The following is a 23625-nucleotide window of genomic DNA, read 5'->3' on the forward strand; positions in this document are numbered from 1 at the left end:
CCGGGTCACTGAGGAGAGAGGATGGTCTTTTGCCCAAAAAGAAAAGCCAATTCCCTCCAAACATGTGACCACTGACCCCATCATATGGTGGACATACCACAACAACAGAACACAATCCACATTTAATTTAACTAGGTAAGTTAGTTAAGAACAATTTCATATTTACAATGACAGCCTACCGGGGAACAGTGGGCAGCGGCAGAATGACAGATTTTTTACTTTGTCAGTTTGAGAATTCAATCCAGCAACCTTTTGGTTACTGGCCCAACGCCATAACCACTAGGCTACCTGCACCCCAAAGGTAGACACATAGGTGGATGAAAATGGCTCATACACAATAAAGAATGAAAGTCATGCTATACAATTATTAGTGGTAATCCAATCTGTTGTTTGTCTAAATGTGCTTACAGTCCCATTGGCAACCACCAGAGGAGGCTCATCTAACATAGGCCAACATCACAGAAATGCTGAGAGAGGATGATGTGATGTTATCCATTAATTGCCTCGTGTTACCACCTGGAACTGTGAATTCAGATACCGTTCTTTGTTGTTGATAATTAAATATGTCTGTGGTGGTGACAATTACTAATATTCTGGGCAGGGTATAGGTAGCTTATTGGGAATCTGGTAAACCATTAAATAATGAAAAGTAGGGAAAAAAATATGAATCATTTTTATTTATTTATTATTATTTAGCATGGAAGCTATTTGTAAAAATAGCTTCCAATTTGGCCTATGTCATACATTTACTGCGTTATCAAACCATAAAAACAGAAGATGCCCACATGTTATGCCTAAAAATAATTCTGCCACTCAGCTAGAGCTTGTTCGTTGTGGTAACTGTTCCTCTGAACTCCTCGTGCGCACAGCCAGGCAGATGGTCAGTTGTGGGGATGCTTAAAGACACAACGAATGTACCCACATAACAACGGGACAAAGTGCTGCCAGGTAAAGAATAGGAAGGAGCACCTGAGTAAAACAAACGCACGCTTGGATTAAGTGGAGGTAGCGGTCCTCCTTTTGGCCGAACAGACACTCCCCCCCCCGCTATTTAAGGTAAGAATACCGTTTGATAAGAGTGTATTTAAACAAATAATTCCTAGAAAAGTTGTCTGAAGTGCCTAATATATATATAATAGTGAAGAAACAAACTTGACAATTCAGACTACTAAACACATTTGAATGAAACTGCACTAGAATGGTTGTGCAGCTAGCTGGTGGTTACAAATCTAACCGATTTCCACATTCAGATAGAAAGGTGGCATGATTTGTTATAGCAGTAGCGTTGCCAGAAATGCGTTGGTGGGTGGGCCTGCAGAAATGTGGGTAAAGAAACATATGATTTTACCATGGTGCAAAGAGAAAAATGTGCAGTTCAATAGTTTATCTAATGCTATTCTACACATTTTGCCACGAGGCTTAGAGAAATTGTGAATTTAAGCTACGATATAGGTGTGTTGACTGTGATAAAGACACTGGATCATTAGCTGTCTTGTTTGCTAAATGAACAAATGAAGTAGGCAGTGCCATGGTCCTTCTGTAGCTCAGTTGGTAGAGCATGGCGCTTGTAACGCCAGGGTAGTGGGTTCGATTCCCGGGACCACCCATACGTAGAATGTATGCACACATGACTGTAAGTCGCTTTGGATAAAAACGTCAGCTAAATGGCATATATTATATATATTATTATTATAGTGTATACAGCAATAGAAGCACAGTGACATATGCCTCAATGTGGTCATATTGGTGGCCTATTGGGGGTGTGACTTTCTTAGTTATTTTGGCCACCCTTCCCATGAGAATCAATGCCATTCCAATGCACTGCTTGCTATGAATTCTCTCTAAAGGTGTTTGCATGTTTAGGTAAAAAGACAAATAATGTCCCAATTTGCAGATGTGGAAAACTACCCCCAGAGAATAAATATTAAATTCACTTTATTGTATTGAGTGAGAAATGCCTCTTTCATTTGTGTAGATCTTTGTTTTTGGTGGCACTTTGTGAAGCGCTGTCATCTACTACATGTGGCCGAGTCACATTGAAAAAACTAGTTCCTGCAAAGATGTTGGGAAATGCAAGATGTCTGGCAGCTAAAATGGCGAGGTGGTTCCTCACTTGGTGCAAAAAGTGGATTTGATATCTTTCTGAATATGTTTTTTGAAGTTCCGCCTGTAACTGGACACAGGCATTTTAATGAGACAAGAAAAGAAAGTAGTATTGACAAGAAAAGGTTAGTTGAACAATTGACGCCAGGATTTTCCCCTAGCTACGGTGGAACAGTTCTATGGAAGAATTCACATGATCACTGTTACAATGTGTAGCTAGCCATATAGCTCCATTCTACTTTCTTGATGCAGGGATTGATCGAACCCACACATTTGGGCTCCACTGTCACCTATTATACAGTACCGGATGTGTTGTGTGTTTCAAATGCCATTTTCACCTGCTGTCACAATCTCTTGGGGACAAACAGTCAACCTTTTCCTACTGTCTAAAGCTGTCAGTTTGGAAATCAGTGGTGAGTATTGCAACCTAGGACAGATGATTTTTATGCCATTCAGCAATACGCGGTGCCGTTCTGTGAGCTTGTGTGGCCTACCACTTCACAGCTGAGCTGTTGTTGCTCCTGACTTGTTGGAAAGGTGGCATCCTAAGACGGTGCCACATTGAAAGTCACTGAGTTCTTCAGTAAGGCCATTCTACTGCCAATGTTTGTCTATGGAGATTTCATGGCCTTGTGCTCGATTTTATAAACCTGTCAGCAAAGGGTGTGGCTGAAATAACCGAATCCACTCATTTGATGGGTGTCCACATACTTTTGCATATAGTGTATACTCTAGCCCAAACCCTTACACTTAAGCCTTATCCTAATGCTAAACTTAGCCCTTACCCTAAACCATGTGGAACACCATTTGGGTCTTAGCTTGTTAAAAAGATACAAGTCAAATAACACTATTTGACACGTCAAATAAGCTTGTTGACCGATCAGGATCTGAATATGACTGCACGTCTCAGAATAATTTAACATGTTCATACATTTTGTACGAGGTCTGTGAATGTATTGTAATGTTTTTTTAAATTGTATAAACTGCCTTAATTTTGCTGGACCCCAGGAAGTCAGTTCCCAATAATGGGAATTTCATAATACATACTAATACATAGTAAATACACATTGATTACACTATCACTCATATTTCTTATGTTACAGAGATTCACTGATACATATGCTATGATGCTGGAAAAGTTGCCTTGCGTACCCGCCGCTGCGGCATAAGGCAAGCACACACTTCCCGACGCACTGGGACAGTGCGGGTCAGAAAAAAGCTAGCTAGCTGATGGATGAAAAACAATATCCCCCTAAACATAGCAAAACGATATCATCTGTTTCAGAGGTGGAAAAAGTACACAATTGTCATACTAAGGTAAAGATACCTTCATAGAAAATTACTCAAGTAAAAGTAACCCAGTAAAATACTACTTGAGTAAAAGTCTAAAAGTATTTGGTTTTAAAAAAGTATATGTAATTGCTAAAATATCCTTAAGTATCAAAGTAAAAGTATAAATCATTTCAAATGTTTTATATTAAGCAAACCAGACATGTAAGGATCCTCTTCCTGTGAATGACTGGACCAAGGCGCAGCGTGAGACGTGTTCATGATATTTATTTCAAATCAGAACACTAGAACAAAAAACAACAAAGAGGAAAACAAACAATTATGTAAGGAAACTAACAATACAGAAAACAACTACCCACAAAACCCATGTGGGCAAGAGTCGCCCTCCTGTCCGGAGCTGCAAGAGTCGCCCTCCTGTCCGGAGCTGCCAGAGTCGCCCTCCTGTCCGGAGCTGCCAGAGTCGCCCTCCTGTCCGGAGCTGCCAGAGTCGCCCTCCTGTCCGGAGCTGCCAGAGTCGCCCTCCTGTCCGGAGCTGCCAGAGTCGCCCTCCTGTCCGGAGCTGCCAGAGTCGCCCTCCTGTCCGGCGCTGCCAGAGTCGCCCTCCTGTCCGGAGCTGCCAGAGTCGCCCTCCTGTCCGGAGCTGCCAGAGTCGCCCTCCTGTCCGGAGCTGCCAGAGTCGCCCTCCTGTCCGGAGCTGCCAGAGTCGCCCTCCTGTCCGGAGCTGCCAGAGTCGCCCTCCTGTCCGGAGCTGCCAGAGTCGCCCTCCTGTCCGGAGCCCGCTGCTACCTAAGTATGGTTCCCAATCAGAGAAAACAATAGACAGTTGTCCCTGACTGAGAACCATACTCGGCCAAAAACAAAGAAATACAAAAACATAGAAAAAAGAACATAGAATGCCCACTCTAGTCACACCCTGGCCTCACCAAAATAGAGAATAAAAGCCTCTCTATGGCCAGGGCGTGACAAGACGGCACAGTTTTCTTGTTTTTTTTATTTACAGATAGCCAAGGGTGTACTCCAACACTCAGACATTAATTTAAAAATGAAAAATGTGTGTTTAGTGAGCTCGCCAGATCAGACTCAGTACGGATGGCCAGGGATCTTCTCTTGGTAAGTGCATAAATTGGACAATTGTCCTGCCCTGCTAGGCAATCAAAATGTAACGAGTACTTTTGGGTGTCAGGGTAAATGTATGGAGTACAAAGTACACCATTTTCTTTATGAATGTAGTGTAGTAAAAGTTGTAAAAAAAAATATGAATATTAAAGTAAAGAACAGATACCCCAAAAATGACTTAAGTAAAAATACTTTAAAGTAATACTTAAGTACTTTACACCACTGATTTTGCTAACTACAGTGCCTTCAGAAAGTATTCACACCTCTTAACTTTTTCCACATTTTGTTGTGTTACAGCCTGAATTTAAAATGGATTAAATGGTGATATGTTTTTTTTGGTGACATGCCTACACCCAATAGTAGTGATGCACCGATATTACATTTTTGGCCAATACCAATATCCTGATATTTTCGTTTCCCAAAAAAACCTGAGAACGAAAACCGATATTTAAACATTTGAACAGCCTTTTAAGCATTCTATACAGTTAAATAGTTAACACCACAATAGACACAGTGGTCTAAGGCACTGCATCTCAGTGCAAGAGGCGTCAGTACAGTCCCTGTTTCAAATCCAGGCTCTATCACATCCGGAAAATCATTTGGAGTCCCATAGGGCGGCGCGGTGATGGCCCTGGGCCGTCCGGGTTTGGCCTGGGTAGGCCATTGTGAAAACTGTAAAGTATTCAACCCCTTTGTTGTGGCAAACGTAAATAAGTTCGGGAGTAATAATTTGCTTAACAAATCCCATAATAAGTTGCATGAACTCACTCTGTGAGCAATAATAATGTTGAATATGATTTTTGAAGGACTTCCTCATCTCTGTACCCACACATACAATTATCTGTCAGGTCCCTCAGGCGAGCAGTGAATTTCAAACACAGATTCAACCACAAAGACCAGGGATGTTTTCCAATGCCTCACAAAGAAGGGCACCTGTTGGTAAATGGGGTAAATTGAATATGGTTCAGCATGGTGAAGTGATTAATTACACTTCGGATGGTGTATCAATACACCCAGTCACTACAAAGATACAGGCTTCCTTCCTAACTCATGCCGGAGAGGAAGGAAACCACTCAGGGATTTCACCATGAAGCCAATTGTGACTTTAAAACAGTTACCTGGTTTAATGGCTGTGATAGGAGAAAACTGAGAATGGATCAACAACATTGGAATTACTCCCACAATACTAACCTAATTGACAGAGTGAAAAGAAGGAAGCCTGTACAGAATATAAATATTCCAAAACATGCATCCTGTTTGCAACAAGACACTAAAATAATACTGCAGAAAATGTGACAAAACAATTAACTTTTGGGTCTAAGTACCAAGTGTTATGTTTGGTGTAAACACAATACAACACATTACTGAGTACTGAAGGCACTGTCTCATATTCTCAAGAATAGTGGTGGCTGATGTATGTTATGGGTATGCTTGAATTTTTACTGAGGAGTTTTTCAGGATAAAAAGAAACCTAGGTTAAAACTTGGTTCAGTCTCCTTTCCAACAGACACTGGGAGATTATTTCACCTTTCAGCAGGACAATAATCTAAAACAGTTTTTACTTAAATCTGCTTGATAATCTCTGGTAAGACCTGAAAATAGTTGCTTAGCAATGATCAACCACCAATTGACAAAGCTTGAAGAATTTAGCAAAGAACAATGAGCATTTGTTGCACAATCCAGTTGTGGAAATGTCAAGCCTGTGGGTAACTGGTGAAAAGGAGTCAGGCGCAGGAGAGCTGAGATGCGTGGACAAGGTATTTAATACAAGAAAAACACCAGTATAAACACAATACTATGATGCTGGAAAAATATGTACCATGAAATAAACGGGCTTAATAACAAAACCCGGTAACAAATATACCAGCCGTCAGATACAGCCTTACAATAAAACAAACATGGGGGAAATCATCATGAACATGTAATGGGGGAATTGAAACCAGGTGTGTAAAAATCAAAGACAAAACAAATGGAAAATGAAAAGTGGATCGGTGATGGCTAGAAGGCCGGTGATGGCTAGAAGGCCGGTGATGGCTAGAAGGCCGGTGATGGCTAGAAGGCCGGTGACGTCAACCGCCGAACGTCGCTCGAACATGGAGAGGGACCGACTCCGGCGGAAGTCGTGACAGGAAAGCTCTTAGAGACATGTAGTCACTGCCAAAGGTGATTCTACAAAGTATTGACTGAGGGGTGTGAATTCTAAGTGACCCCAAATTAGCTAACACAACATGCCATTGGAAAACAGGAGTGATGGTTGCTGATAATGGGCCTCTGTACGCCTATGTTGATATTCCATCAAAAATATGCGGTTTCCAACTATAATAGTCATTTACAACATTAACAATGTCTACACTGTATTTTTGATGAATTTAATGTTATTTTAATGGACAAAACATTTCTTAGTTACCCCGGCAGTGTATGTAAATGAGTCCGTATTTCATTTTCAGTACATTTGCTAAAATGTCTAAAAACATGTTTTCACTTCGTCATTATGGTGTAGATGGGTATGAACAAATTACAATTAAATCCATTTTAATTCCACTTTGTAACACAACAAAATCTGGAGAAAGTCAAGGGGTGTGAATAATTTCTGAAGGCACTGTATCTAGCTAGGTGTCATGTCATCATTGTATTTGGGTGATGATGGTTGGACCCGGGCCAGTCAACCCACACTAGCCATGCTTATAACGACAACAGGTCTAGGTATCTGGCTAGCTTTTTTAGTTATCTATACTGAACAAAAATAGAAATGCAACATGCAATAATTTCAAAGATTTTACTGAGTTACAGTTCATATGGGGAAATCAGTCAATTGAAATAAATTCACTAGACTGTAATCTATGGATTTCACATGAGTGGAAATACAGATACAGTAACTTTAGGGGCGTGGATCAGAAAACCAGTCAGTATCTGGTGTGACCCAGGATCTCGTCACAATATCTCTGTGCATTCAAATTGCCATCAATAAAATGCAATTGTTTGTTGTCCGTAACTTATGCCTGCCCATACCATAACCCCACCACCACCATGGGGCACTCTGTTCACAACGTTTGGCATCAGCAAACCACTCATCCACCCGACCCCATACACATTGTCTGCGGTTGTGAGGCCAGTTGGACGTACTGCCAAATTCTCTAAAACGACATTAGAGGCGGCTTATGGTAGAGAAATGAACATTACATTCTCTGGCAACAGCACTGGTGGACATTACTGCAGTCAGCATGCCAATTCCACACTCCCTCAAGACTTGAGACATTTGTGGCATTGTGTTGTGTTACAAAACTGCATATTTTAATGGCCTTTTATTGTCCCCAGCATAAGGTGCCCCTGTGTAATGATCATGCTGTTTAATCAACTTTTTGATATGCCACACCTGTCAGATGGATGGATTATCTTGGCAAAGCAGAAATGTTCATTGCACAACATTTTAGAGAAATAAGCGTTTTGTTCATATGGAATATATCTGGGATAATTTATTTCAGCTCATGCTGAAATTTCAGTTCAGCTCAGCTTATTTCAGTTCATATTTTTGTTGAATGTAGCTAGCTATCTAGTTATTTTCATGAACTGAAGTTCAATTTCAATAGGAGAACAACAAGTTGGTGCCTCGTCACATTCCTAAATTATTGCTAAGAATATTTACAATTATTGCAGTTTCTGGTCATTGTTCTCAGGCTGGTTGAATTGGTACTCGTTAGATACCAAGCTAAAGCTAGCTAACTAGCTACCCCAGAAGTTGCTAAAAACATCTGTATTAAATACATTTGTGAGTGACTTTGTCATACTGCAAACCGAAGTCAACTTAGTAAGGAGAAAACCGACCTCCTGTTCCAAAACTGTCATCAATGTTGACAAAATGCTTGACTACTATTCTGCATTTTGACTAGCTAGGATGAATCAGGTGCAACTGCTTGGGATATGGCTGGCTGGCAGAAGAAGCAGGATCACCATCCTTTCTCCCCAGCCTGTAGTCTGGTTGTATGTCATGGAGAATGTTGGACTACCAAGCTAACATTTTTGATTTTGCTCGTTTGATCCTGATCTTATTTCAAATGCTCACACAGACGTTTTGTCATTCGGTCGAACAAATAATGGTTTATTAACAACGCGGTACTGTAAACACATCGTGGCCGGTGTGTGTGTGCTTGTTTACAGATTTTTTTGCTACTGACCTTAGTGGTGGCTCTTGGCTTGCTCTGAAATTGTATGAGCAAGCCAAGCTCATTCAAACTAAAAGCTTATTTGACACAAGCGGTGTTAAATTAAACCTAGCCCTAACCCATACTTAACTCCTATCCTAACCCATACTTAACTCCTATCCTAACCCTTATTATGAACCCAACCCTAACCTTAACATGCAGTTTTCATCAACGCACTGCTTCTTGACACAATGCACGCTTAACCCAGAAGCCAGTCGCACCAATGTGTCAGAGGAAACACTGTACACCGGGCAACCTTGGCAGCTTGTATGCGCCCAGTCGCCGCTAGAGTGCGATGGGACAAGAATATTCCGGCCGGCCAAACCCTCAATAACTCAGAAAATGCCTGGCCAATTGTGTGTCGCCTCATGGTTCTCCCGGTCACGGCTGGCTGCGACACAGCCCAGTATCGAACCAGGATCTGTAGTAACGCAGCTAGCACTGCGATGCAGTGCCTTACTCCACTACACCACTCAGGAGGCCCTGGTAAAAGGCTTTATCATTTGTGTGGGTGGCTTCCACTCAGGCCATCTTTGCTTCCTCTAAAAATCCTTCCATCTGATTGGTTGAGTATTGCGGGCTCACTTTCCTTGGCTGGCAATGGGCACCACCTGGGATAAGTCTCCGATTTGGATTGCTGTGTGCTTTTGATTATGTCTTCGAAACTGTCTGCCTATTTGGTCCATAGGCCTATGTCAAGTTTGCAGGTAACAGGGAGGAAAACATCTAATGCTGTAGGCTCTTGGACCTCTCAAGCAGACTGCAGGCACTGGGACCTCTCAAACAGACTGCAGGCTCTGGGACCTCTCAAACAGACTGCAGGCACTGGGACCTCTCAAACAGACTGCAGGCACTGGGACCTCTCAAACAGACTGCAGGCACTGGGATCTCTCAAACAGACTGCAGGCTCTGGGACCTTTCAGATACACTGTAGGCACTGGGACCTGTCAGATACACTGTAGGCACTGGGACCTTTCAGATACACTGTAGGCACTGGGACCTCTCAGGCACACTGGAGGCACTGGAACCTCTCAAGGGGAACTGTAAGCACTGGGACCTCTCAGGCGGACAGGAGGGCCCTAGGACCCCTCAGGAGGTCTGCAGGCACTAGGACTTCTCAGGCAGATTAAATTAAACACTTCAACAACAGTTCCTATATCATTCTTGCTTTGTGACTGATGCTTCTGTAAAAAGCTATTTTTACAAGCAATAGAAGGCTGGCTGTCATCTACAGGCTACACAGAGAGGGTGTTTTGATTGATAACAGTCACATGTTACGGATGTAGGCTAACCCCTTTGATTTTATCAACATGAGAACAAGCAGACAGAGGAGAGATTTTTGGCGGCCCTTTTGAAATAGGAGTAGGGGGTTACCCAGAGTGACTGTTGCAAACAAGTATGTCCTGAGATCATAAAAAGTAGCTGTTCACATGTAACATGACCATTAATGGTGCTTTTGGCATTTTTTGTCCCTGCCCAACTGGTCTAGCCATTCCTCCTCATCCTCTTCAGACTCGTTGTGTAGATTTGCATGCTTAGGCCCCAGAGACACAGGGGATTGACATCTTGGATTGGTGGAGATCCAAGCCACAGTACAAGTTTAGCAATGCACAGGGGATTGACACTTGTCTTCCTCTGTATCAGCAGTAGATGTATCTAAAGTAATTATTCGCACAGTGGAACAAACACTAGTGCAGCCCGAGATGACAGAGACGTGGCAATTGAAAGAGAGAGGGTCAAAGAACTCCAAGCATATCTAGACAGAATGGCACATCTTCTACTTCAAGAAAGATTAGCTGGGGAGAATATGGGCAACTTGATATTTGGGGGATGGATTCCAGATCTGAGAGGTTGGTGATTGGAAGGAGGTATTTGGGGCTTCCACCCCATCAGTCATTCTAGCAGCAGCAGCTGCTCTGGTCTCATGGTGCATTCTTGCGCTGAGGCTGTGCTTTTTGATGGTATGGAAGGTTGACCAGGGGGCACTAACCAGGGGGCACTAAACAATGAGCACTAACCAGGGGGCTTTAACCAGGGGGCACTAACCAGGGGGCACGAACCAGTGGGCTCTAACCAGGGAGCTCTATCCAGGGGGCACTAACCAGCGGGCTCCAACCAGGGAGCTCTATCCAGGGGGCACTAACCAGCGGGCTCCAACCAGGGGTATCTAACGATAGGGCTCTAACCAGGGGACTCTAACCAGGGGACTCTAACCAGCGGGCTCTAACCAGGGAGCACTAACCAGGGAGCTCTAGCCAGGGGTATCTAACCAGGGAGCTCTACTTTGGACATACTGCTCAGAATATCACTGTGAGAAATATTTAAGGAATATTATAAGTATTGAAATACAACGTCTGCTTATTGTTTGTAGCACTTATGGTGTTTTAACAGTCAAAAGGTTTTGATCTGATTTGATACAGTGACATAATATTATGTCCACCACATTGTGATGTCACTGATTATGATGAACATACATCCTGCTGTTTTGGTAATTACATCTGTCAGTCAGACCTGTTGCTACTTGCACTGCACAGGGGAGTGTATATTATGGTTACGATGTAGATCTCAGAAGCAGCCGACTCCCTGTCTGCTCTTCATCGCATCACTAAGCCCACCCAGGATGGGGTATTCATTATCTAACGTGAAAGCCCTGCATAGTTTCCTTCTTGTCAGGCAAAAGGGTCTCTTCATGCCCTCTGCTTTCATGGCTCCCCCCTCCTTCATGGTTCCCCTCTCCTTCATGGTTCCCCTCTCCTTCATGTCTCCCCTCTCCTTCATGTCTCTCCTCTCCTTTATGTCTCCCCTCTCCTTCATGTCTCCCCTCTCCTTCATGGCTCTCCTCTCCTTCATGTCTCCCCTCTCCTTCATGGCTCTCCTCTCCTTCATGTCTCTCCTCTCCTTCATGTCTCTCCTCTCCTTCATGTCTCTCCTCTCCTTCATGTCTCCCCTCTCCTTCATGTCTCCCCTCTCCTTCATGGTTCCCCTCTCCTTCATGTCTCCCCTCTCCTTCATGTCTCCCCTCTCCTTCATCATGTTCCCCTCTCCTTCATGTCTCCCTCTCCTTCATGTCTCTCCTCTCCTTCATGTCTCCCCTCTCCTTCATGTCTCCCCTCTCCTTCATGTCTCCCCTCTCCTTCATGTCTCCCCTCTCCTTCATGTCTCCTTCCTCTCCTCCTTCATGGTTCCCCTCTCCTTCATGTCTCCCTCTCCTTCATGTCTCCCTCTCCTTCATGTCTCCCTCTCCTTCATGTCTCCCCTCTCCTTCATGTCTCCCCTCTCCTTTTTGTCTCTCCTCTCCTTCATGTCTCCCTCTCCTTCATGTCTCCCCTCTCCTTTATGTCTCCCCTCTCCTTCATGGTTCCCCCTCTCCTTCATGTCTCTCATCTCCTTTATGTCTCTTCCCTCTCCTTCATGTCTCTCCCTCTCCTTCATGTCTCCCCTCTCCTTCATGTCTCATGTCCCTCTCCTTCATGTCTCCCCTCTCCTTCATGTCTCATGTCTCCCCTCTCCTTCATGTCTCCCCTCTCCTTCATGTCTCTCCCTCTCCTTCATGTCTCCCCTCTCCTTTATGTCTCCCTCTCCTTCCCATGTCTCCCCTCTCCTTCATGTCTCATGTCTCCCCTCTCCCCTCTCCTTCATGTCTCCTTCCTCTCCTTCATGTCTCTCCCCCTCTCCTTCCTTCATGGTTCCCCTCTCCTTCATGTCTCCCCTCTCCTTCATGTCTCCCCTCTCCTTTATGTCTCCCCTCTCCTTCATGTCTCCCCTCTCTTCTCTCCTTCATGTCTCCCCTCTCCTTCATGTCTCCTCCCCTCTCCTTCATGTCTCTCCTTCCTCTCCTTCATGTTTCCCCTCTCCTTCTAGGCTCTCCTCTCCTTCATGGCTCTCCTCTCCTTCATGTCTCTCCTCTCCTTCATGTCTCTCCTCTCCTTCATGTCTCTCCTCTCCTTCATGTCTCCCCTCTCCTTCATGTCTCATCCCTCTCCTTCATGTCTCATGTCCCTCTCCTTCATGTCTCCCCTCTCCTTCATGTCTCTCCCCTCTCCTTCATGGTCTCTCCTCTCCTTCATGTCTCCCTCTCCTTCATGTCTCCCCTCTCTCCCCTCTCCTTCATGTCTCCCCTCTCCTTCATGTCTCCTTCCTCTCCTTCATGTCTCTCCTCTCCTTCATGTCTCCCTCTCTCCTTCTTCATGGTTCCCCTCTCCTTCATGTCTCTCCCTCTCCTTCATGTCTCTCCCTCTCCTTCATGTCTCTCCTCTCCTTCATCTCCCTCTCCTTCATGTCTCCCCTCTCCTTCATGGTTCTCCCTCTCCTTCATGGTTCTCCCTCTCCTTCATGGTTCCCCTCCTCTCCATGTCTCCTCTCCTTCATGTCTCCCCTCTCCTTCATGTCTCCCCTCTCCTTCATGTCTCCCCTCTCCTTCATGTCTCCCCTCTCCTTCATGTCTCCCCTCTCCTTCATGTCTCCCCTCTCCTTCATGTCTCCCCTCTCCTTCATGTCTCCCCTCTCCTTCATGTCTCCCCTCTCCTTCATGTCTCCCCTCTCCTTCATGTCTCCCCTCTCCTTCATGGTTCCCCTCTCCTTCATGTCTCCCCTCTCCTTTATGTCTCCCCTCTCCTTTATGTCTCCCCTCTCCTTCATGTCTCCCCTCTCCAACGAAGAATGGGAGAAACTCCCCAAATAAAGGTGTGCCAAGCTTGTAACTTCATGCACAAGAAGACTCTATGCTGTAATCGTTGCCAAAGGTGCTTCAACAAATTACTGAGTAAATGGTCTGAATTCTTATGTAAATGTGATATTTCCATTTTTTTTAATACATTTGCAAAAATGACTAAACAGTTTTTGTTTGTCATTATGGGCTATTGTGTGTAGATGACAACAAAAAAAATTCATCAATTTTAGATTAAGGCTGTAACGCAAAAACACGTGGAAAAATTTAATTGGTCTGAAAACTGTCTGAATGCACTGGGACCTGTTGCTGCTGACTCTCAAGCAGGGAGGCAGTCTGTTGCTGAGTGGTGGGACGTGCCGGAGGGTGGGCCAGAGGGTGGGCCGGAGGGTGGGCCAGAGTGTGGGCCGGTTTGTGGGTCGGAGGGTGGGTCGGAGGATGGGTCGGAGGGGAGTGTGTGTTGAGAACACTGCAGCAGGCAGCTTTGTCCACTATTGGCTGAGTCACGTGAGGGAGAGTTGTAGGTAGGCTATTTAGGTAGGCTATTTAGATTGTCATTATGGCGACACCAGTTTTTTCCAACCCTTTTTCCATAAAACATTAACATGCTAAAACTGATGCACATCAGGAAATAATGGCGAAAAAACACAGGGAAATGACTAGGCGCACAAGAGAGCATTAGATACATTTGCTCTGTGGGGTTTTAAACTCCATTCTACTCTAATGTCGACTTTGCTTATGGAAAACGGTATCAAGCTAAGTGTTCTTGGGGGCTGCGCGAGTAGAAATTTGAAATGGAAGTTATGGTACTCCCTCTCTGTTATGGGGGAAATTAATCTGACATTAAATGTGGAGAATGATAGATACATTTGCATCTGTTGAACATCAAGTAGCCTGTTAATTTATATGTCATTGTAGGCTACAGTAGGCTACCATTTGTTACAATAAATATGTTGAAAGAACTATATCATTGGAGTCATTGTAAATCAATGTGTAGCCTACCTGGAGCTGGCAAACAGATTGAATAAATAGCCTGTGTTGTTGTTGTAGCCTTGTGTTATTGTGCAATTATTAATGGCCATGTTTAGATATTTCAATTGGAAGTTATCAAAGCTCTATTGGAATTGCCGATCAGATGTTAGAAAGCAATAGATTGACGATAACAGACAGACAGATTAGGCTACAGGTTAAAAAAAATAAACACAGGCTGTACTTGAAAAACATATTATGTTCATATATACAGTTGAAGTCAGAAGTTTACACTCCTCACCCCCGCCCCAAACTCCACCCTCAACACAATTACCAATCAAAAACTAGCTAATTATCTAAAGAAAATGACATTGCGACCAAAGAGAACAGACGAAATGGAAATTGCTTTCATGAAGCCAGCTTCTTTCTATGGTGCTACCCGTTCCAGGGTTAGGACCATAACCATGAGAGGACTTGAAAATGAGCCAGAGCTGAGAGGATCACCAAAACTAAAGGTATTTTGGTTTCAGTGCATTTCTTTAAAAACAAATGTATATATCCTATCAATGTTTAGGCATACTTTGTAATAAATTGATAAAGGTTGAGATCAGTGGACAAAGGGCTGGACAACGGGCCGCAATGAAAAAATGAATGGTTGCCAAGAAAGCAGATCGTTTTTCTAGATTCTTAAAATGTGTATACAGCATTTGTGTGCTGGAGTCAATTTTAATTCATTATTGATCTACCGTTTCTATCATAGGCCTCTGTAATCGATGGGGGCTCAGGGTGGTACCATTCTGCTCATCTGATGAAGGAGCACATAGATCAGATTCAAACTTTGAAGACTTGAGATCGAGTCATTGAAGGCAGACCAGCAGAAAGATAAACATTATCTGAGTGCAGAGATACGGGCAACAGCTGATGCATTGGTCCAGAGCCAGGCCACATTGGTAATGAGACAGGCCACATTGGTCCAGAGCCAGGCCACATTGGTCCAGAGCCAGGCCACATTGGTCCAGAGCCAGGCCACATTGGTCCAGAGCCAGGCCACATTGGTCCAGAGCCAGGCCACATTGGTCCAGAGCCAGGCCACATTGGTCCAGAGCCAGGCCACATTGGCGGAGAGTCAGGCGGAGAATGACACGTTGAAGAGGGCGAGGAACGAGATGGAGTCACAATCCATGCCAGGCACACCTGTGAGCTCTGGAACTTCACCTCAGACAGGCAGAGTCAACATAACTGACGGGTTCATCAGGTTGTCGGTTCATCCTGACTTTTCCATTCCTCTTCTGACAACAGAACTTGACCAACTGCTCACCGGGCACAGCAAGGGCCGTCCGGATCGCTATGTTGTTCTACTATAGCCTAATTAACAAATGCAGGTGGCTTGTATCTTCAAAATGCTTTAAATGCTTTATTATCTAAATGTAAAAGCATATATACGGGATTTATTCATCAGCATCTTTGTTTTCGTTAATAAAATAATGACAAAATACTCTTTCAAAATGCCAATGTTTATTTAGTTATGGATCCATAACGAATTACAATGGGAATAAATATCACTGAATTACAGAAATATTGGAACAAAGTTGTCTAATGAAGGGGAAAAAATGTTGCTTACTGGAAAATACTCTTTCAAACACACACGGTCACGTTGTACAGCGTCATTATGGCTATTAGCAGGTAGCTGGACAGAAGACTTGCCAAGAAGGAGGGTAGGGGGAGAATTCTATCGTCAAATGTTTTTCTTAGGTTGGCTGTATCACAAACGGCCGTGATTGGTTTCAATTTCAGTTTAATCCAAACAAATAACACAACACAAAGTATTATTATTATTATGGTAGTCTCATAGGGCGGTGCACATTTAGCGTTTCTCTCCCTCTAAAAATAGAAATAAATGTTTTAGCCTTTAGAAATATTATTTTGGCCTTCATTCAGATTACAATTGCTCACTTTAGTTTGTTTATTTTTTTATTTACGAAATAACCTCAAATATCTTTCTATATTATCAAGTTGATGGCACAGTCATATAGCCTGGCACCTACATAAAGCTGAGTGACTCACTCATTCATGGCTTTGGATCAAAAATAAATCAGTACCAACATTCTTTCTTATAGTCTTTACTAAAGACATGTTTTGGTTATCCTGACCTGGACACCATGTACAGTATTATAATAGCCCATTGTGGGCTATTAGCAGGACAATATACCTTTACCAACACCTCTCTGTATTTTGATACTTGGTTAGACTACAGTTTTGGTGTAGAAATGTTATGCTCTTATTGTAACCTTTATTTAACTAGGCAAGCCAGTTAACAAATTCATATTTACAAGGACAGCCTACTCCTTCCTCCCTGTCAGGGAATTGAACCCCGGTCTCCCGGGTGCCAACATTATTTAGCTAAATAACCCAGTACTGTATGTAGCCTACCGTCATGTTGTACAACCCCATATTTTCCGTTCCATCCTAATGGAGACCCAGAGGTTTTTTTTTTCTTGGAATAGAAACATCATAATATTAAGCAAATTAATTAAGCAACATTTCTTAAAATCAGTCCCATATACAATGTTCTTACAAAAAAAGGTAAATTCTTTAGTACAGCCACTATTGAATGCTATCAAATGCTTCTCAAAGATTCCCTTTGGTGGTCAAACTAGCACTAACTAGCATTAATGGTAACAGTGGTTGACACATAAATAACGTCCCATAGAATTCTGCGGCACCATGCAAGCTGTGCTGCAGTACGCTGCAACTTTTAAAGGAAGAACCACTGTACCATACCCCCCCGTGCCCTATTGCTTTCATAGCAGTCAAATTAGTTAAGTAGACATCCATTGACGGAACCTGATCTGGCGAGTTTAATAAGGGCAAATTATCTTTTCTCTTGCGACATTTTGAAATGAGTTTATTAATTCGAGTCATAGTTCGCAATAATTATTATTTGATGAAAACCACATTTTCCCCATAACATCGTTACAAGTTTTTTCCTATAAACCCTTTTTCAATTACATTTTGAGAAAAAATATCGACATTTTCCACCATAATTTGCAAATAAATTCATAAAAAATCCTATGATTTTTTTTTCTCATTTTGTCTGTCATAGTTGAAGTGTACCTATGATGAAAATTACAGGCCTCTCTCATCTTTTTAAGTGGGAGAACTTGCACAGTTGGTGGCTGACTAAATACTTTTTTGCCCCACTGTAGCTCGTCTGGTAGGTTTGCATCACTGGGCTGCTTGTGCCTGGGTTTCCCTTTGTAATCCGTGATAGTTTACAAGCCCTGCCACATCTGACGAGCGTCAGAGGCAGTGTAGTAGGATTCTATCTTAGTCCCGTATTGACACTTTGCCTGTTTGGTGGTTCATCGGAGGGCGTAGCGGGATTTATTATAAGTGTCCGGATTTGTGTCCCGGTCCTTGAAAGCAGCAGCTTTAAACTTGGCTAATCAGAAAGTAGCACAGCACATGGCTCCGTTTCATTCTGCCACAGTGGAGGAGACTGATGTGGAAAAAGAGGAACACACTGTACCAAGCAGCAGATGTCCTTGTTAAATATTACACAGAAGGACGTGACAAGCTAGAGATTACCTGGGGAGGGAGGGTTGGTTGGGTGGCCATTGTTGCTGACCAAATCTCAGGCAATTTAAGGTGGTAAGTGTTTCCATATCACTTTTAATACAGCATTAATTTCACACATTGTCATAAATGTAACTTTGAACTTTCACACAGCTTGTTGCCTTTCTAGACATTGGATGACATTTCGGAGATGTCAGACATGTGCAAATATGGCAAAAGTGGAGTCTATTGGATGAGCATTAGCTGGCGACATGGAATCCCACCTCAAGCAAGAGGATATGTTGCCAGATGCCAAGATAAAATCTGATTTGCTGTAGTACATGTACTGTACATGCCGATGCTGTAGCCCCATCATGCATTGTGACCACACAGTAGCGCCATACAATCCATTCATTGTGGCAACAGTCTGCTAACCAGGAGGAAGGAGTGTTCTCTCAGTGTTTATACAGATGAGCCTCCCCGTGTTGCGCTCCCTACAAGCAGAATATTTTAATATCTCGCTTTCAGCTCAGCATGTGTAATGGCAATTTGAGAAGGAGCGCAGCCCCCACAGTGGCTGTGTTTTAATTGGTCACTCCAGGGCATTCAGTGGCTTCTCTCTCCTGTTCTGAGACGTGCCTCAGTCTGACCAGGTCTGTTTGTCCAGCTGCTGGTTTACCCCCTACGCCCTTCTCACCCCCTCCACATTTCTCTCTTCCCTCTCAGTCTTTTTGAATACACGTGCAATCACACACACGCATTCATGTGCAAACACTCACTCAATATCAAATCAAAGTTTATGGTTGCCTACACAGTTTAGCAGATGATAATAGCGGGTGCAGCTAAATGCTTTTGTTACTAGCTCCTAACAGTGCAGTAAAAATGTCAAACAAGTACACAAATAAGAATAACAAATAATTTACAAGAAATCATGAATGTCAGGAGGAATCCAGTTAACAACCCACACAACTCACACACTCACTGAGAGTTTTCCAATATTCCTGTGTCACAACAAAAATAGGTTCTGCTTTTCACCTTCCCTCAGAGTGACATGTCCAAAGGCCACGTCTCCCTCGGCCCCTCTCCTCTCCTCCTCTCTCCTTGTGTCTTTTCTTTTCCAGGGTGCACAGTTTGACCCTGGTTACCCTGAACCAATCAATATGGCTCTCGGGGTCCAATGTCAGATGTCTGCTCACTAATTGAATCCAACAACTCAGCTTATGCATGAATGGAGAGGCTATAGGCACATTAGGCAAATATGCAGCATTGTTGTTTTGATTTGGGACATTAGAAGAATTTCTATTAGTAGAATTTCTCCAACTTTATAATGAAAAGTGGATCGAATCATTTGTTTTGGATCCTGAATCTTGCTACCCTGTGAACAGAGGGAATATGTTTATTTAAATTCAGAGAGGAGAACTCAGAGAGCCCAAGCCCAGAACAGAATCAACCCTGCTTCTCATAGGACTGAGGAATTGGTGGGTAGGAGGTTGGTGGTAAGGGGGTGAAGGGTAGCTAGCTTAATAACTGTGAGAACTAGTCGGAGTACTCAGCCTGTCTTCTGTCTCAAAGGCCCCAGCAGAGATCCCTGGGCTCAAGAGGCTATCCCCTCACCAAGAGGAATTACATGTTGGCCCTATCATTCATAGCTATTGTATGGTATTACAGTAGTCAGCCGCACTTTGAAGAATTTACAGTAACAACTGGGAATTTGGAGGTTCAGAAGATCTAAGTTATTCTGTCATTAATTGAATGTATTCAGTTTTTTAAATATATATATAGCTCATAGCTAATATAGTTATATTTTCATCCAAATTTAAACATTTACTACCTTTCCAACCTGCACAGATATTGTAATCCTGAAAAGTTCTGTATGCACTTTTTCTGTGAATAGTCATTATGTTAACCAAATGGTCCCTCATCAAAACATTATTTGAGTACATCAAGGGAAAAGCTATCCCAGAAGGCTGTTCTATTCTGGAAAAAGTCTTATGAATTGCCAGTAAAGATCTGTGTGGATTAGCTCTGAGTCCTGGCGAGGAGGGATTGTGGCTCAGAAAGAGTCTGCTAACTAAACTAATTAATCTCAGTCAGCAGTCTGAGCATCCTTATTAATTAAGCATTCGGACTGGGTCACGACACGGTTTGGGGATTTGGATCGTTGTTCATACAGTGACCGTATTAACCACCACACCGGCAGTCATGACCGTTGAGTCATGACCGTTTAGTCACATTACCTACGCTTCTTCAAGCTCTGATGCTGCTCATGGTCATTAGTAACCTACCAAACTTGCTAACTGCCTGGTACTCAGCACTGTATTGCCATTCTAATCACTCTGACATCAATGCAAATGTAACTGAAAATCTAATCAAACACTTCATGAGAGCACATGAGCTCATGCTGCGCAGAATTTCTATGCAATTGCGTGAGAAAATGTGTGAGTTTTGAGGGCTTCTATTAAAAAGAGAAGGATCCCATCAGCTTTCTATAGGCTAGGCCTACTGTATTATATTTCACAACTTTCCTAATATTAAGCACATTGCTTCTCTTTACAACAAGAGTGTAGCCTACCTGACTGGCAGGAAAATGAACCTCGTGAAAAGAGTCCTCCATTTGCTATTTACCTTGTCAGCTCAGGGATATGAACTTGCAACCTTTCGGTTACTAGTCCAATGCTCTAACCACTAGGCTACCCTGCCACCTTGTCTATTCTGAGACAGGTGCATGATAATGGTCCATTCTAAATCAAAACTAATTTCACTTATATATTATTTAGTATGTGTAAAGAAAATATTAAATCAAGAATAGCCTGGGTGACAATATTAGCATATCACTTGTGAATGATGACCAGCTTGTGTGCAGTAAGGCAAGAAACAGAGCATGCCTTTTTTTGATGACTTTTTCAAATCATAGTCACACACCTCCATGTAGCCTAGGCCCATAGGCATATATGTTTTGATTCTGACTAAGGTTTGTATCACAACTTAAGTGGCCAAATCATTTCGTAAAATGAAGGACATAAATCCGCTTTACAGCCGGTGTAGAGCCTAACTGGCATACGTAGGCAACTGAGTGTCAAGTTTGGGGAAGATCATTTTCACCATAAAAATGCACCTTTATAATAAAGCATTACATGAACAATCACATTTGTGTTTACTTTTGAGAATGGTGTTTTCCTGTTAATTGATTGCATTTTGGAACAATCGCGCAGTGGTGTAAAGTACTTAAGTAAAAAATACTTTAAAGTACTACTTAAGTCATTTTGGGGGGCATCTGAACATTACTTTACTATTTATATTTTTGACTACTTTTACTTCACTACATTCCTTTAAGAAAATATTGTACTTTTTACTCCATACATTTTCCTTGACACCCAAAAGTACTTGTTACATTTTGAATGCTCAGCAGGACAGGAAAATAGTCAAATTCAACTGAACATCCTTGGTCATCCCTACTGCCTCTGATCTGGAGGACTCACTAAACAGAGAACATCCCTGGTCATCCCTACTGCCTCTGATCTGGTGGACTCACTAAACAGAGAACATCCCTGGTCATCCCTACTGCCTCTGATCTGGAGGTAAACAGAGAACATCCCTGGTCATCCCTAATCTGGTGGACTCATAACATGTCATCCCTACTGCCTCTGTCTTGGACTCACTAAACAGAGAACATCCCTGATGCCTCTGATCTGGTGGTTAAACAGAGAACATCCCTGGTGCCTCTGATCTGGAGGACTCACTAAACAGAGAACATCCCTGGTCATCCCTACTGCCTCTGATCTGGTGGACTCACTAAACAGAGAACATCCCTGGTCATCCCTACTGCCTCTGATCTGGTGGACTCACTAAACATAAATGCTTTGTTTGTAAATGATGTCTGAGTGTTGGAGTGTGCCCCTGGCTTTCCGTAAATTAAAATATCCGAGAGAGCCATGTGAGTAAGAGGTGCTTTGGAGCACGCAGACGGGAGAAGTTATTATGAATATTATATTCAGCTCAAGGGAACAACGGCCACTGGCCACAAAAGGCATGGATTTTTTAAGGGGGCATTATGGCTACACAAGGAGAATGCTGCTGGGAAAGGCCAGCAGCTTACCACCCTGCATACAACTGCTGGCTTGCTTCTGAAGCTAAGCAGGGTTGGTCCTGGTCAGTCCCTGGATGGGAGACTGCTGCTGGAACTGGTGTTGGAGGGCCATTAGGAGGCACTCTTTCAAAAAAAAAAAAAATCCCAGTGCCCCAGGGCAGTGATCTGTATAGGATGCTGTCTTTCAGATGGGATGTTAAACAGGTGTCCTGTCTCTGTGAGGTCATTAAAGATCCCATGGCTCTTATCGTAAGAGTAGGTGTGTTAACCCCAGTGTCCTTGCTAATTTCCCAATCTGTCCCTCAAACCATCATGGTCACCTAATAATCCACAGTTTACAATTGGCTCCTTCATCCCCCTCTCCCCTGTAACTATTCCCCAGGTCATTGCTGTAAATGAGAATGTGTTCTCAGTCAACTTATTTGGTGAAATAACAGATAAATTGTCAAATTGTGAATGAGAGACTGATGAAGTGTGTACATGCCTTTCATGCAACTGTTGTATTAACAATCAAAACATATAGCCAAACATTTGTATCACAACTAAAGTAGCATAAATAACTCTAAATTAAGTAAATAGGAGGACCTATTTCTTTGTTAAAAACTTCTTAAGGACGTGGTACCGAGGTGGGAACCACAATCAGCGGAAATGTTAAAGAGCGCCACCTATAGAGGTTGATAAACCTCAAACTTTCATTAAAATTGACATACAATATATTGAATTAAAGCTACACTCGTTGTGAATCTATCCACCAAGTCAGATTTGTAAAATGCTTTTCGGCGAAAGCATGACAAGCTATTATCTGATACCATGCACCCTCAAAATACTTTTAAAATTCAAAAAGTCGACGATAAACTTTCACAAAACACTTCGAAATACTTTTGTAATGCAACTTTAGGTATTAGTACACGTTAATAAGCGATAAAATTCATCAGGAGGCGATGTAAATTCATTAGCTGTCGGTGTCCAAAACATGTCCGAAGAGAGCTCGACCAAAACATCCGGTCAGAGACCGGAGGGAAGGAGTTCCCCTGATTCGGTTAGACCAAGAATCAATTGCGAATCAAATGACAAGACTCTAGACAACGTGTGGAAGCTGTAGGCAGTGTAACCTCGGCCTACTTTAATTCGGTTCACTTTGAACAATTCCTTGAAGTCGCGGATGGATATTTTTTTCCATTTTCAGTGATCATATTTTCATGCACTTTTCGATGAAACGCACGTTCTGTTAAAGCCACAGCCGTGATTTAACCAGTTTTAGAAACGTGTGAGTGTTTTCTATCCACACATACTAATCATATGCATATACTATATTCCTGGCATGAATAGCAGGGCGCTGAAATGTTGCGCGATTTTTAACAAAAAGCTGCGAAAAGCTGCTTGAATTCTCAACTTCCTTAACAGGTTATTAACCGCTCAACACAGAATAGCTGCATGTGCAGCTCTCATCATCGTTTTGAAGAAAATATCCTTTCTATTTTATTCAGCTATGTTCAATTGTATTCGTCATACTATAAAATCATTTCACATAATTCTAAGAAAATCTTTTATGCTGAATTAACTAGTGTAGCACACAGCCATATGGCATAGCCAGATCCGGATCTAACATAAGGACAGCTCAGTATGCTATTCTGTTCTTC

At 42.8% G+C, this 23625-nt stretch overlaps 1 protein-coding gene across 1 annotated transcript in view; it reads left to right on the forward strand.

The window, feature by feature from the left end:
* The first annotated feature begins 607 nt into the window (after positions 1 to 607).
* The window catches only part of LOC118360603 (plexin-B1-like), a 98304-nt gene continuing 75286 nt past the window's right edge, over positions 608 to 23625 (forward strand). Inside the window, exon 1 of the mRNA XM_035739845.2 lies at positions 608 to 1056. The gene's annotated coding sequence lies outside the window, so the exon portion shown is untranslated. The remainder of the gene's footprint in view (positions 1057 to 23625) is intronic.

Source organism: Oncorhynchus keta, chromosome 28 (assembly GCF_023373465.1).
Source record: "Oncorhynchus keta strain PuntledgeMale-10-30-2019 chromosome 28, Oket_V2, whole genome shotgun sequence".
Classification (NCBI taxonomy): domain Eukaryota; kingdom Metazoa; phylum Chordata; class Actinopteri; order Salmoniformes; family Salmonidae; genus Oncorhynchus; species Oncorhynchus keta.